The sequence below is a fragment of the Cyrtonyx montezumae genome, unplaced genomic scaffold (genome assembly GCF_038088225.1).
Source record: "Cyrtonyx montezumae isolate F1298 unplaced genomic scaffold, pur_monq_1.0 scaffold_8, whole genome shotgun sequence".
Lineage (NCBI taxonomy): Eukaryota > Metazoa > Chordata > Aves > Galliformes > Odontophoridae > Cyrtonyx > Cyrtonyx montezumae.
Genome location: NW_027072089.1, coordinates 95,121,996 through 95,135,395, shown reverse-complemented (window position 1 = coordinate 95,135,395; position 13,400 = coordinate 95,121,996). Strand labels below are relative to the sequence as shown.

The window sequence follows — 13,400 nt, the reverse complement described above, 5'->3', positions numbered from 1 at the left end:
GTTTACAATAAGCTGTGTTTGCCATGTGGCCAGTTAAACCTGCATTAACCTAAGCTGCAACTAAATTGCATCATATCTGATTTTAATGGTTTAGATAATAGACTTAAAACTCCACAATAAATGTGTCCTTGCTTCCTGAGTTTTTTCCTGCAGTTGAGTACAATGTTTTTAGAGCTTCTCTTGTATACTGTCTTAAAGGCTTCTTAGACACCACTTAATGCCCAGTCTGTCATGCTAGTTACTGCTTTGGGACCCTTTAGTATGCAAATTATTGATATATAGTGTCAGGAATGGTTCCAGAGGAACTTCTGTTACATTTTACTATTTTGGTGCAGCTTTAGTATATCCATACTAATTACAAATCCTGTATGTTACTAAAACTTCCTATTAATGCTGTGCATTCAATTTTCAAGACAGAATAAATGCATATAGAAATTAGGATTCAAATAGGAAGGAAAGAGGATGATCTCAGTGAATATAGCTCAAGAACTTGAAAACTGAATCTGGAGTCTTAACTCTCAATAAAACCAAGTAAAATCAGTAATTCTTTACATAGGTATTAAAGGTGTCAATGTCAATGTTTTCATGGAGTTACCTTGGCACATATCTCTTTCGCAATCATATTCTCATAACTACCCTTCTGAGGAGATGCTGGATGTGGCAGACCAGACAGCAGTGGAAGATGAGATTCAAGTGCTCCTAGTTCAGAAACTTTATGTGAAATACTGAAGTGAGAGTGAGAGTTATATCCTTCCTACTAGGCTGAGTCCAGCCAGTACGACTAAGCCAGGCACGTGACTGGGATGCTTTCTCAGTGACAGTCAAGGAACTGTAACCCATTGGTTGTCAGTTCTGGTGTAGCTTTAAAGAATTACTAAGAAATTGTGTGGGGGGAGGGGATTTCTTACATTACTTCCTCTCTAATCCTTGCCATGAATAGTAGCTGTGAATACCTGAGTTTGTTCACCTATACATGTATGCTACGTACTGACATCCACAGGAGAAACCTACAGTGATTATAGTGCTTCAATACTAGCCATAATGATGCGTGTAAGGACCATTGATTTGGCCTTCTAGCCATTTCTACAGCAAGTGTAATGCTCCTCAAGTTTCCCTAAGATACTGCATTAAGAAATACTTAAGAACCTGAACATGCTGTGTCACATTAATGAGGATAGTGAAACATTAATATGCAAGCAAGTAATACTTGCAAATAACTCCAGAGTTATTTAACTCTCATACTTATATGTGGTTGAAGAATGTGGTTGGATATTTTTTAAAGCAGAGCAAAGCTGACATCTCCACCATGAAATTTGATATTTCATTCTAAATCCTGCAGAGAAAAGCTATTTTAACTCCATAGGTTTAGCTTGAAGACTGGATCTGAAATTGTTTTTCACTGTACTAGCATGAAGCAAAAAAGGAGAGAGCACACATTTGGCAACAGTTCATATATCCAGTTCTTAACAGCTGCTTAGAATGTGGATTTTTTTTAATGTCTAATGTTTTATCTTCAAAATAGGCCAAGACTAAATTCAGAGATATTATGGCCTCTAAGGTAATGATTTTTACGAAGCAGAATGAAATGGGTATTGTCTGAAGAATATTAAGGGAATAAAGATCAACTAAGTTAAAGTTTGTCAGCTTAAATTTTATTTCTGAATTCTTGATTTTTTCATGTGGGCTTTATCCTCTTACATTATTCAGGATCTGTCTGAGAGATATTAGTTTAGAACAATGCAACCTCAAAAAATTGTCATGGAAAGTCAGTAATTCAGGAGGATGACTGTGTTTGTTTCAAAAACTCTGAAGGATAACATCAATTACATCTCAAAATGTACAGATGCTGTCATGTCCTTCAGAAAAAAAATTAAATGAAAGTGACTTGCTTAGGTACACCTGATTGAGGTACTGTTGCTGGATGATCAGAAATTAATAATGCCAGTGCACTGTACACCAGCTAAAACTCACAGAACAATTCTTGTCAGATTCTTCTGTATTACTCTGCTCTAATTTTATCAGTACTCTTCACTCAGTTCAGTGGGCTGGACTGTAGTTATAAAACTATTACATTTAGGAAGGTTTTTAATGATTGTGAAGAAAGGTGAAAACCCTTACTTCAGGTTCCACGGCCTGGTTCTTGGGATTACATTAGTGATGAGGTCCCATATTTTATACTAGTAAATGCAAAAACACGGCAGAAAAAGGGTTATAACTGATTTTCAAAAGACAGCAAACCCAAGGAGAATTTTCCAAAGCAGAGATGCATTTCAGCAGGTTGTGGTTCAGACAGATGATGGAAGACCCTCATCCCTTCATTTTAAAATGGCGAAATTTCTCTCATAGATAATCGTTGTTATGTTTTTACTTGTGTTGTGTTAGTTGATTGAGACAAAGCCATTGAGGGATGAAAGTCTTATGTTGTATATTGGGGACTTTGAAACAATTACTTCTGGGAAAGTGTGCTTCTCCAAATATGACTTTCCTATGCATTTTTAATGTTATTACTGGGCAAACTATATCGGTACTTCAGTGGCCAGCATGTTGCAACTTGAAAATATAATTAGCACTTTTAAAGAGTTTCCATTCAATTAAATTTCTAGAGCTGTAAGATCTTGATTATATGCTGTATTAAGTTAGATGAGCCAAGTACTAAGTAGTCAATTTTTCTGCTTGACTGACGAGATGAGGTACTTTGTATCCACAATGTATTTTTAACTGGCTCCAAATGGGAGGTTAGGTTCTGGTGCTGACATTTGCTGTCTGTTTTAGAGGTATGGATAAGATGAGCCTACCTACAGCCATATCTACAAAAAAAAGAGTCACAGCGTACGACTAGAAGAATTCCCAATGATTTCTACTGCTCTGTTCATGTGTGAATAGGAACAGACAAACAGGAAATCCCCCAGGGATTGCCCCACTGTAAAATTATTCTGACCATTTTCAGAACTATTTCCTAAAGCACTTTTTTTGTCATAGAAGCCTACCTGCAATAACTGGAGCTGATGGAAGATGATGAGCAAGAAAAAAATAATAATAAAAGGAGGGAAGAAGGGAAGTGAGGAGATGACAACAGCAGAAAAAATCTTCCAAGTAATAGCAAACTAGGATAGCAAAAACAGAACCTCCTTCAGATTAAATTTTCATACTAATCTTAAATAATGTATTTGGCACCTCAATACTTTTATAACAAAGGAGAAAAGAAAAGCAGAAAGGCTGCAACACTCAGCTGCAAATGAAGGAGAATGTGTACACAGATGCCGGAGGCTCCAACAGTCAAAAAAACCAAACCTCCCCTTCCCTCTTCCCCCAGCCCCATTCACTGGTTGGCTTCTCATTAAAGAAAAATCTACTTTAAAGAAATCTCAATGTATACTGACACTATGGTAAATTTACATATTTTTAAGATACGGAAGAAACAATAAACTCTGTTTGAGCAAGGAAACTGGAATAAGTTCACAAGGAGTATAGTCAAGGGGCTTGTATTTATGTCTGTGTTCATACTTGAGATCTTTTTTATTTTCTCATGCTCATTGGCTCCTGAGATCAAGAAAACTTGATCAATATTATGACACCAGTCATACCATTGAAACTTTTTTTGTTTTATTTTGATAATGTAATCTGACTTCCCTGATGCACGATGGTCTGCAATGTGTAACTGTCAGAATTTGTTCCCAAGTTGCTTCAAATTCAGTTTGACAAAGAAATATGTCATAAATGGTGAGCAAGGCAGAGGTTTGTACCCCCTTTCCAAGGTTTCCCAATTTTGGTGTCAGTTGGTCATTAGGTAGAGCACATGGCAACAGGCAATACAGACACATCAAGCACATATTTTTTCAGGAAACTTGATACCCATCACCTGCTTAGAGTGAGCCGGTTTTAGTGGATCTTAGGTGTGTACAGGAAATATGGAAAAACAGAATGAGAGAGCTGGGGTTCTTCAGCCTGGAGAAGAGAATGTTCTGGGAGGACCTTACAGTGGCTTTCCAGTACCTGAAGAGGACCTACAAGGAAAGCTGGAGAGGGACTTTTTCTAACAGCAGGTAGCGACAGAACAGGGGGAAATGGTTTTAAACTGGAAGATGGTTGATTTAGTCTGGATATTAAGAAGAAATTTTTACTGTGAGGGTGATGATACAGTGCAGCAGGTTGCACAGTGAGGTTGTGGATGCCCCTACCCTGGAGGTGTTCAAGGCTGGGCTGGATGGGGCTTTTAGCAGCCTGGTCTAGTGGGTGGCATCCCTACCTATAGCAGGGGGATTGAAACTAGATGATATTAAAGGTCCCTTCCAACTTAAACCACTCTATGATTCTATGATATAGATCTCATCTCTAAATTAATAACATGGAACTTCCCTTGCTATCATCTCAATTAAATTGATTTTGGTGGACTTGAAAGAATATTTTTGCATATTTCATCCTCTGCTCCTTCCAACGGAAAGACGTAAATAACTTTTTCTACTGACATTTTTGGATTTCTGAGTATTCTTACATTTTAATGACTTTTTGAGTTGGTAAAGATGACTTCTTGAATGGCAGAATCCAGTACTCATCTGAAAATTTCTAGTAACTAGAAAGTCATGATTGTAGTGGTGTACCATGTGTAAGAAGCCAGAGCATGCTTTTAACATGTCCAAATGCTGTTGTGATTCGCAACAATTCCTTTTGTTTTGAGCTTTTCCTTTTGTCACTGCTCCTGTAATAGTTCTGTGAACAACACAGATACTCCTCCTCACGAACTTGAAACTTTCATGAGAAAATATGTTGGCTTTGAGTTTCATTGCATCCAGGCCCTCCTTTCCTCTTTTCATTTCTTCTGGGTGCTTCCTGAATCCTCCTTATGCTTTCTGAAGGAATCCTGAGTAGGGTTTTGTACCTTCTGCTCAGCTGTCTTACATCTTCTAGAAGCTCCATGCTTTTTGGAGTCTTTGAGGCATTGGGTCTTTGCTGTGAAAAGTTACTGAATACTGTATTTGAACAGAGCAAAGAGATGTTTAAGGGTTCTCAAAGAGACTTTATAAGCCAGTCTCTTTGTTCCCTGAGGAAACCTTCTCTCAGTTGGAGCACTGGCTGCCTGGTCCATCCAAATATACTCTGCAGGTGTTGCTATTTTCAGAAGCACTCAGAGTTCTGGTGTCTGACTCACATTTAAAGCAAAGGAAATTAATCTTAGAGCAAAACAACTGGCATTATTAGCACCCAAGGGGCAGAAGCTGAGGCTAATATAGGAAACAATTTGCTAGAGAATTCTCTGAAGAAGAGGAAAATAGAGCTCTTGCTTCTGAAATACGAACATTTAATAATGTTCCTATAGCAACTAAGTATTTAATAAATATAGAAATAAATAAATAACATCATTCCAGGACAAATTTGGGAAAGGATCCATATTTCTATAAGGTCCTTTGCTCCCAAGGTCTCTTTGACCAGACAGAACTCTTGAGGACCTTAGGGACAGAAAAAAAGACACAGCCCCTCAGATGCTCTTTTGAAACTAGTGGATCGTGTTTCCTTCTGGTCATCTATCTTAATATCTCTTTTCACACCTATTTAAAAAAAAATTATGTAGATAGAATATCCCAAAGTATTGTTTTATTTCTTTATTTTTCCTTATTTTTTTCATACTCTTCACTTTGCTTTAATAATATGTATATATTTAAATTACAAATAATTGTAAGTTTCTAGTTCTGTGAGAGAAGAACTTCTGTTTGGAAGCAAACGGACCAAGTGAATAGACAACACCTGGTGGGATTGCTGAATTTGGTCAAGGGGAAATATTCTAGAACTGTTACAGTCTAGATGTTATGTCATTCAAGACTATTTGTACTAATAAGCTCCTGAAAACTAAAAAAAGAGTCATTCCAAGCTGTGTTTTAATGTTGAAAATTAAGCCTTTTTCACCAGTATTACAGAGATCTATCAGTGTCCACTTGTGGATTCTGTTGGTGGCTTTAGCACATGCAGCTTAAGACAGGCGTTTAAAAAACATAATACTTTCTCTTTTTTTATTAGTAGCTAGAATGTTTTGAAAGAGTGACTAAGCACAGGCCTGGAGATTATGAAATTTGCTTAAGTGTTAATAGGTTGATTGCTGAGTTACAGCCTGCCGTCTTTACTGGAAATTGATTGACTGGTGCTGCAGGTCTTCACACTTGACGCTCGGATTTGACTCGAAAATTCTGCCAAGTCTTTTACTCTGAAATTTATCTTAATTAGATCTGAAAGACCTGCCACAGCAGAATAGTCACACCGATTAAAATGAAAAACAGGAGAAATTACTGATCAAATTAATCATAATGTCGGGTTACAGCTGTAGGTCTGATGTAATTTGCCACTCCAGTGAGTTACATCGGCCCAGGCACAGGGAAGAGAGCTGGTTTTATGCTGATCTGTAACACCAGGCAGCTTCGGGCAGCCCATCAGGACGTTTATTCCATTCATTCTCTTGGCTTAGCCTGACCTTAGTGCTGCAACTTGAAACAAATTAGGCAAACGAAAAAAACCTATCCTTTTATCCAAGGGGTTGTGCTGGAAACATGAGCTTTCCAAATCCTTCTTGATTCATTTTCCCTCTTCCTCAAGCAATATTTGTTTGAAGTAAACAACTATTAATTATGTGGGAATTGGAAAATTAAAAGGTCAGAGGTCGCCACCTCGAGCACAAGCAAGCAAATGGGTACTTCTGAGAGCTCCTAGTGGGTTAAGGTATGAGTAAGTAAGGCTAACTTAAGCAAATAAGTTTACAGCAGCACATTAGAATACATGTTCCAGCAGGTAGGAAACAAACAATCAGACATGATGTCTTGAATATGTAATGATCCTAACATTTATTTTTAAATTATATACTTGTAGTAGACTACATACTCTTTTTTAAGGTACAAATCACTGGTTGAATCCACAGTAGGAGAGGAGATAGGTTGTGGGTCTGGAGGGACAACACTATAAAATTTTAATCTGGAAGAGAAATCTCCTGTGAGATTTCTAATACTCAGTCTACAAGCAAAGTCTGAAAGATTTTTAGGACAACCTGTCGTGTACAAGCACCACTGTATTTTTTGCTGCTGATTCAGGACAACATCAAGAACTGAAGATATTTGCCACCAGCTGAGAATGGAAATGAAGTAAAGGAAAGAGAACAAGAAACTAGATGAGCACTGTTACTGTGAGTCTCAGAAAGATTTTTGTTTAACCTGTCAAATATATGAATTATTTTATTTTAATATTGTTACCACCTCAACTTATCATAAATGTTCTGGGTTTTTGTTGTTGTTGTTGTTGTTTTGTTGTTGTTGTTGTTTGTTTGTTTGTTCTTTTCTCAAGCATGATATAATTCTAGAAAGCTGTATAAACCTCCAGCCCCCAAAAAATTCAATCAACCAAAAAAACCCCATACTCTTTTAGATCCGGAAAATTTAAAAAGCTGGGGTTAAGCTTTGCTTAAAACCAGCTTAAGTTGTATATAAACAATTTATTACCTTGAGTTGCCTAAAAAATATTGATTTAACAAAAGAAACTGAAAACTTTAATTCACAGTGATTATTTGAAATCTGCTGAAATAGTTCATTGTTTTCAAATGCAAGATGTTGTGGTTTTTTTTTTTCTAAAAAACTTCAATATTTCAACTTAGCATTTGCATCAGCAACTACGTCTTAAACTGGGAGAATTTCGTCCAGGAGAGGAATTTGACTTATTTCTGATAGCTTAGACATGATTAAATATCTCACGAGGGCTCTAGAGTTAGAGAATGCAGCTGGGTTATGTTTTTGGAAGAGATTGGAAGGCAAAGCTCAGGTCCCAAAGGAGAAAAATTGATACATGAAAATAGCAAATCACATATTGCTAACATTATCATTTTAATAAGAGATTGATGATGGTGAACTTCGGATCTTGAAAGAGCTGAGATTCTTTGAAGCACCAATCATTGTTGCAATATCTTTGTATATGTGTTAAGAAATACTTACATGCTTATAAATAACAGCAGGGAAGCAATCAGAATTGAGAGGACCCTAGACTCTTATCGAAATTACAGATGTTGTAAAGAAAAGCCTAAAAATATGGATGCAGTAACATCAGCATCTATGCTACAGAAGAATAATGTGTCATAGCAATGGTCAGTGAATTGATATCAGAAAACGTTTCTGAATAAATGTCTTAAAAAGCAATACCCCAAAAAATGCTGTTTGCTAACGGTGTCAATATTTTCACCATTCTAACTTTATAATTCCTTTTGCAACCTTCTGGACAGAAAAACCTTAATGAAAACCTGTCTCTTCTTGCCTTCTTCTCCCAGCATGCGCAATGCTCTCCTTGACTGGTGTTAGCAGCTGGGAGAGGAGATGCTGAAGGGCTGATTTCCTCTTGATCTTTCCCGAGGGAGATGGGGATACCTCACAGAGTGCCAACTGGAGCTGCCAACATGGGTGCTTCATGGGCCATGGGAGGGCATCTAATGTGGAGCAGAGTTGTACTGGGATCAAAGTCCAGGGTGGTGCAAGTAAAGGAGATCTGTCTTATTCACAGTACTCATTGGAAAGCACAGCTTCCAACAGCATGCAATTCCCCAGAGACAAAGCCTGATTTTTAGGATGAAAAGTAAATTGTTGTTAGGAGAAGAGTGTAGAAAAGCAATGTATTTGTTATCCACAATGCCTTTATTCCTACTGACCTTTTTCCACTGGGAGGGAGACACTGAAAAACAGAAGGACTGCTATTGTGAAAGGCTGAAATTGTATCACTGATCACCAGTCTGCAATAAGATGCTGAGTATGTTTCTAAACTACCTCTGCAACTTTTCAATTCATAACAAGAACTAAATCTAGTAGGGAAGTTGGCAGGTTTCACACAGCTAACAAATGAGACAGGAGCAAGCTCAATATGCCATTAGGAAGGTTTCCCCCTCTTCTCCTTCCCTGACTTCTAGAATTACAACCTCCTATGGTTTTTTTAACTGTCTTCTGTCTGTGAAATGTGTTCTCAATGCAATCAAAATGTATGTCTGACAGAATTTTCAGTTCATGTTAAACAAATATAGAAATAAACAAAACTTGAGAAAAACCAAGCCATTCTAAAAATCCTTGATGTTTTCCCTATATACATTCAAAGAGTGTGTCTAGGGGGAAGTCACTGATACTTCAAATGTACAAGCAGGTATAGAGATAACACATGTCAGTCCTGTAGACTCAAACTCTGCAGTCCACGCTCTCATGAGTGAAAACTGCAAAGAAAGGAGAAAGGAGGGTATGTATCACTTCACCACCTGAATAATCTGCACATTTAGCTTAAATCTCATTATCAAGTTATGCCTCTGATTATTGAATTTAATTCTGAAAAATAATTTGCATCAGGAAGCAACGGTCGAGCCAAGAATGCCAGACTGCTGTCCCAGCTCTATCATTGTCTGGCTTGTCACTTCATCTTTCTGTTCTTTTGTTGATTCTCTCACCATTATTTGATCTGTTTAGACTTCAAACTTTTACAGTTTTTTGGTTGTTTGTTTTTGGTTGGATTTTTGTATAATGCAATGAGACTTTGATCTTTCATTGGGCTTCTGGGCACTACTGTAAAACTAATACTGAAAAAGAAAGGAGTAGAAGAGAGGAGAAGATGAATTGCATAGCTGTAGTCATTCACTCACTGAATTTAGAGAAGCATTGCTGTTAATTTCAGAGGACACAGTTTTGGTATCTATTTTGTTTTCAAGTGTTTTGAATATTTTGAAGTTCCTGTCAGCTGCTCAGTGTGCTGTCAAATGCACTAATGAAAGGTTTTCCTAAAGTTAATTTTCCTACTCATAATACAATAACCAAATTTGCTTTAACACTTGAAAAAATCCATCCATACTAAAAAGAATCAGTTGCTTAATCCTAAAAATTAAAGGTTATTGCATGCAAGAGAAAATAATTACATGCTCAAAGAATGGAAAAAAGAAAACTTTTTAAATATGCAGGTATTTCTATAATTAAAGACTAATCAAGCATGAAGGCTGCTGACTAAACCAGAAAATGAGATTGTTGGCAAGCAATATTGTAATGTAAATGCCATTTTTGTTTAAGTACTAAAAAGCTAGAGGAATGATATCCTGAACAGATTAAAAGCAAACAGCATTGATAATAAATATTTATCAGATTTCAAATGCAACACAGAGATTTTTATATTTTACATGCAAAATATATTGGCGTTGAAATATTCAGTCACTTTTCAAAGGTTTGTTCACATCTTCACTTTAAAAACTTGAAAAGCAAGCACTCACTAGTAACAAAAACAGCTTTAGAACTCAGCCTTAACCTGTAGCAATGTCAGTAATCTGTAGGCAAACAACTGAGAGTTGCTTACATACTTCACTGTAATGTATAAGATCAATTCCTTGGGAGGGAGGGTCAGAATTTTAATGTTTGGGGTTTTTAAAGGTTTTAATTTAGTTCTCTTTGTTGTTTTGTTATTTTCCTTTGTTCACATTAATGTTTCAAAAAGTGATAGAAGCTTTTCAAACTTAATTTAAAAATGCATAGTAAAGTATTTATGGAAGGCTTATCTACACATATAGAAATTATCCCAAGATAACCACCATTTCTTTGTAGACAAATAATTTAGTTAAAGCTTTGTATTTTGGGGGCAGTATTTTTAAAATAGTGTAAAAGCATTTCACTGGTTAAATGCACTGATCGTATACCTTCCTGTAATATCTTAGTAGCCTGAATCTTGTTTAGAAATGGATATAAAAATATATGTCTACAAGAGTTCTGGAGAGTGCGGAAATGTTTAAAATGAGGTACCCAAACCAATTCCCATTCACATCTGTTTTCTCTCTATTGGACTTTTCCGAGAGTTGGCACAATTTGGTTTGCTGAAGTACAGTAGAAACGATCTCTTAATCAAACCTAGTCATGCAGTAGTTGAGGCTAATTTAAAACATCCTTCAACTTCTGTGAAAAGATGCCTAAACAACAGTTCTGATAGTAAGGCAATGAAGACCTTTGCTTTAGTACGTGCACTGTGGGCCATTGCAACCTTTGTGTTGACATGTACCTCCTTATTTCCTCATACATTTACTTTTCAGAATAATTTTCATCTCACTTGATTAGGACTGAGAAATGCAATAGCATGTCACTGACAGAGTTACCAGGGAAAATTGACAATGGGGATTTTTGAATGTAAGGCAACATTATTAATTTTTTCCTTGCTTAGTGTAATTATATTCTATTACTCTTTGGACAAAGAGAGTTAAAATAAGTTTAAATTAAATAATGCTGTGCAAGAGCCTAATTCTGGTCCCTTGAATAAGTATTGGTGTGATTTTCAGAAGGGTTGTGGTGCTTATAATGTAGAAATTACTTAGCCCTTGAAGCAGCCAAAAGAAAAGTTTCAGCCTCTGGATATCTTGGAAAAATCTTGTTCTTATTGGTAGCTTATATGACAGGAAAATGACAATTTGCAAATGTGAAAATTCAGCCAGGTTCATACAGTAGTCTGTGTTTATTTGAATTACTGTGCTCTTGAATGTACACAAATTCAGGTATCTATACTTTATAACATCACAGATACATCATCATTAAGAATCTATAAAATGAACTTTATTGCAGATACTTTAATTCCTGTAAACAATTAATATTTGCACTATTCTAAAGATCCTAAGGATTATACTGGTGGAGATACACTAAAGAAAACAATAGAAACAGTACTAAACCTTTTGTGTAGACTAGATGCACCAGTCAGCAGTACATGTAGCAAGCAAACCTGAGGACGCAGTAAAGCATATTTAGATCAAAGGTATTCAAGCAAATAGTCTTTGTGCCAAGCCTGACCCATAGGAGGCTTCAATTCAGACCCCCAAATAAGCAAATTAAAAAAAAAATAAAAAAAAAAAGAAGGCTTTTGAAGGCAACTGCACATGTGTTTTTCCCTAGGAAGCTGTGTTTCATGCAAATGCTGAGAGAGCACAGTTAGCTACAGGAGGGAGACTTTTTCAAAAGTGAAAAGCCAGGCTTTTTAGAGTCTTTTTTATTTTTTTTTTTTCTGTCTTTCACACCCTTGTGAATCAAGTTGTAAATTTTATTTTGCTTGTTAACAAAATACTCTAATACCATTTTTCAGCTGAGATGAAGTAGTTGCAGCTCCCATAGATTACTGATTCTGAGAAGCAGGTGATAATTCTAGTTTGTTGTTGTTTTTGTTGTTTTCTTAGTGCAACATTGTTTAAAGTATAAGCTGCAAGAGTGGTTTTGCTATTATTTTTATATAGGATGTTACCACCATTTACTAAGGAAATCTAACATGTAAATTATTTAAAGGATAAAACAGATACTCTTACAAGTCATTAAACTACTCAGTGTCTTGGAACACAAAGAGCATATACCTAGGAGATTTATCTGAGGGCTCTGCAGGTCAAAGGGGGAATGGAGTCAGCAGAAGAACAATTATTCACAAACTAAAAAAGAGGATTGCTGCTAAAAGTGTCAGAATATACATCTGATATGCCTTTAGTGGGGACATTACTCATAAAAAAATGTCATTACTGCTGTTTTGCACCAGACACTGTGTACCTATTATATGGAAATCATGGCTTGCATAGCACTCAAGTTTAGTGCTTAGACCTTCAGAGAAACTTCCAACTAGATAGTGAAATGTGGAAACATCTCCCAGTTCTATAGTGTTATACTCTATCCTTTGTCAAGTACTGACTTAAACTGTTCCTTAAAATGCTCAAAAGCTGTATACAACATCTCCATTTACCTTCATGAGTTGATAAGGAAATTCAGTGTGTTTTTGAAAGTCTTGACCTGATTCACTAAGTTAACAGTATGATTTTCTTCAAATCATAAAAAGTGAGATCACTGTCCTTGTTAAAGCCTTACTTAGATGTCTGAAGGCCAGCCAGATGACGCCACTTTTGTTTTCCAGAGTCATCCAAAAAGTTGCCTTATCTTATGATAAGACATATTCTTCATCTGAGCAAGAGACACTGGGATTTTTTTATTTTTTTCTGCACATGCTGCATTTGCTTTTGTAATTTCTTTATAGGAGCAAGTAGTACTACTAAGATAAGGCAAAAATCAGACCCAAGAATATTCCATGATCTCAACAAATGTTTGTCTACAAATCAGAAGAATGAAACGAATGAAACATTAAAAAATAATAATAAAAATAAGAGGTAATGAGAAAGTTTCATTTTGATAAAATAAAACTCTGAGGTCTTTGATTTCATCATTTTTACTTTACCATGTATACATGAATTCCTATGTGATTTGAGAAACTAGGTTCAAAATAAAGAGACGAAAATCAGAGTTTCAGTACTACCAAAATGTTTTGTTTGAAGTCTTATGGAGGGAGATACCTTCTAAATGCAATCAAAATGTCCACCACTCTTTGAAAAATTTCTGGTCCAATGGGAATAGTTCAATAAAGTG

At 36.1% G+C, this 13,400-nt stretch overlaps 1 protein-coding gene across 1 annotated transcript in view; it reads left to right on the top strand.

Annotated features, from left to right (window-relative positions):
• POU6F2 (POU class 6 homeobox 2) overlaps window positions 1-13,400 on the top strand; it is a 312,241-nt gene that overhangs the window by 221,799 nt on the left and 77,042 nt on the right. The window lies entirely within an intron of this gene.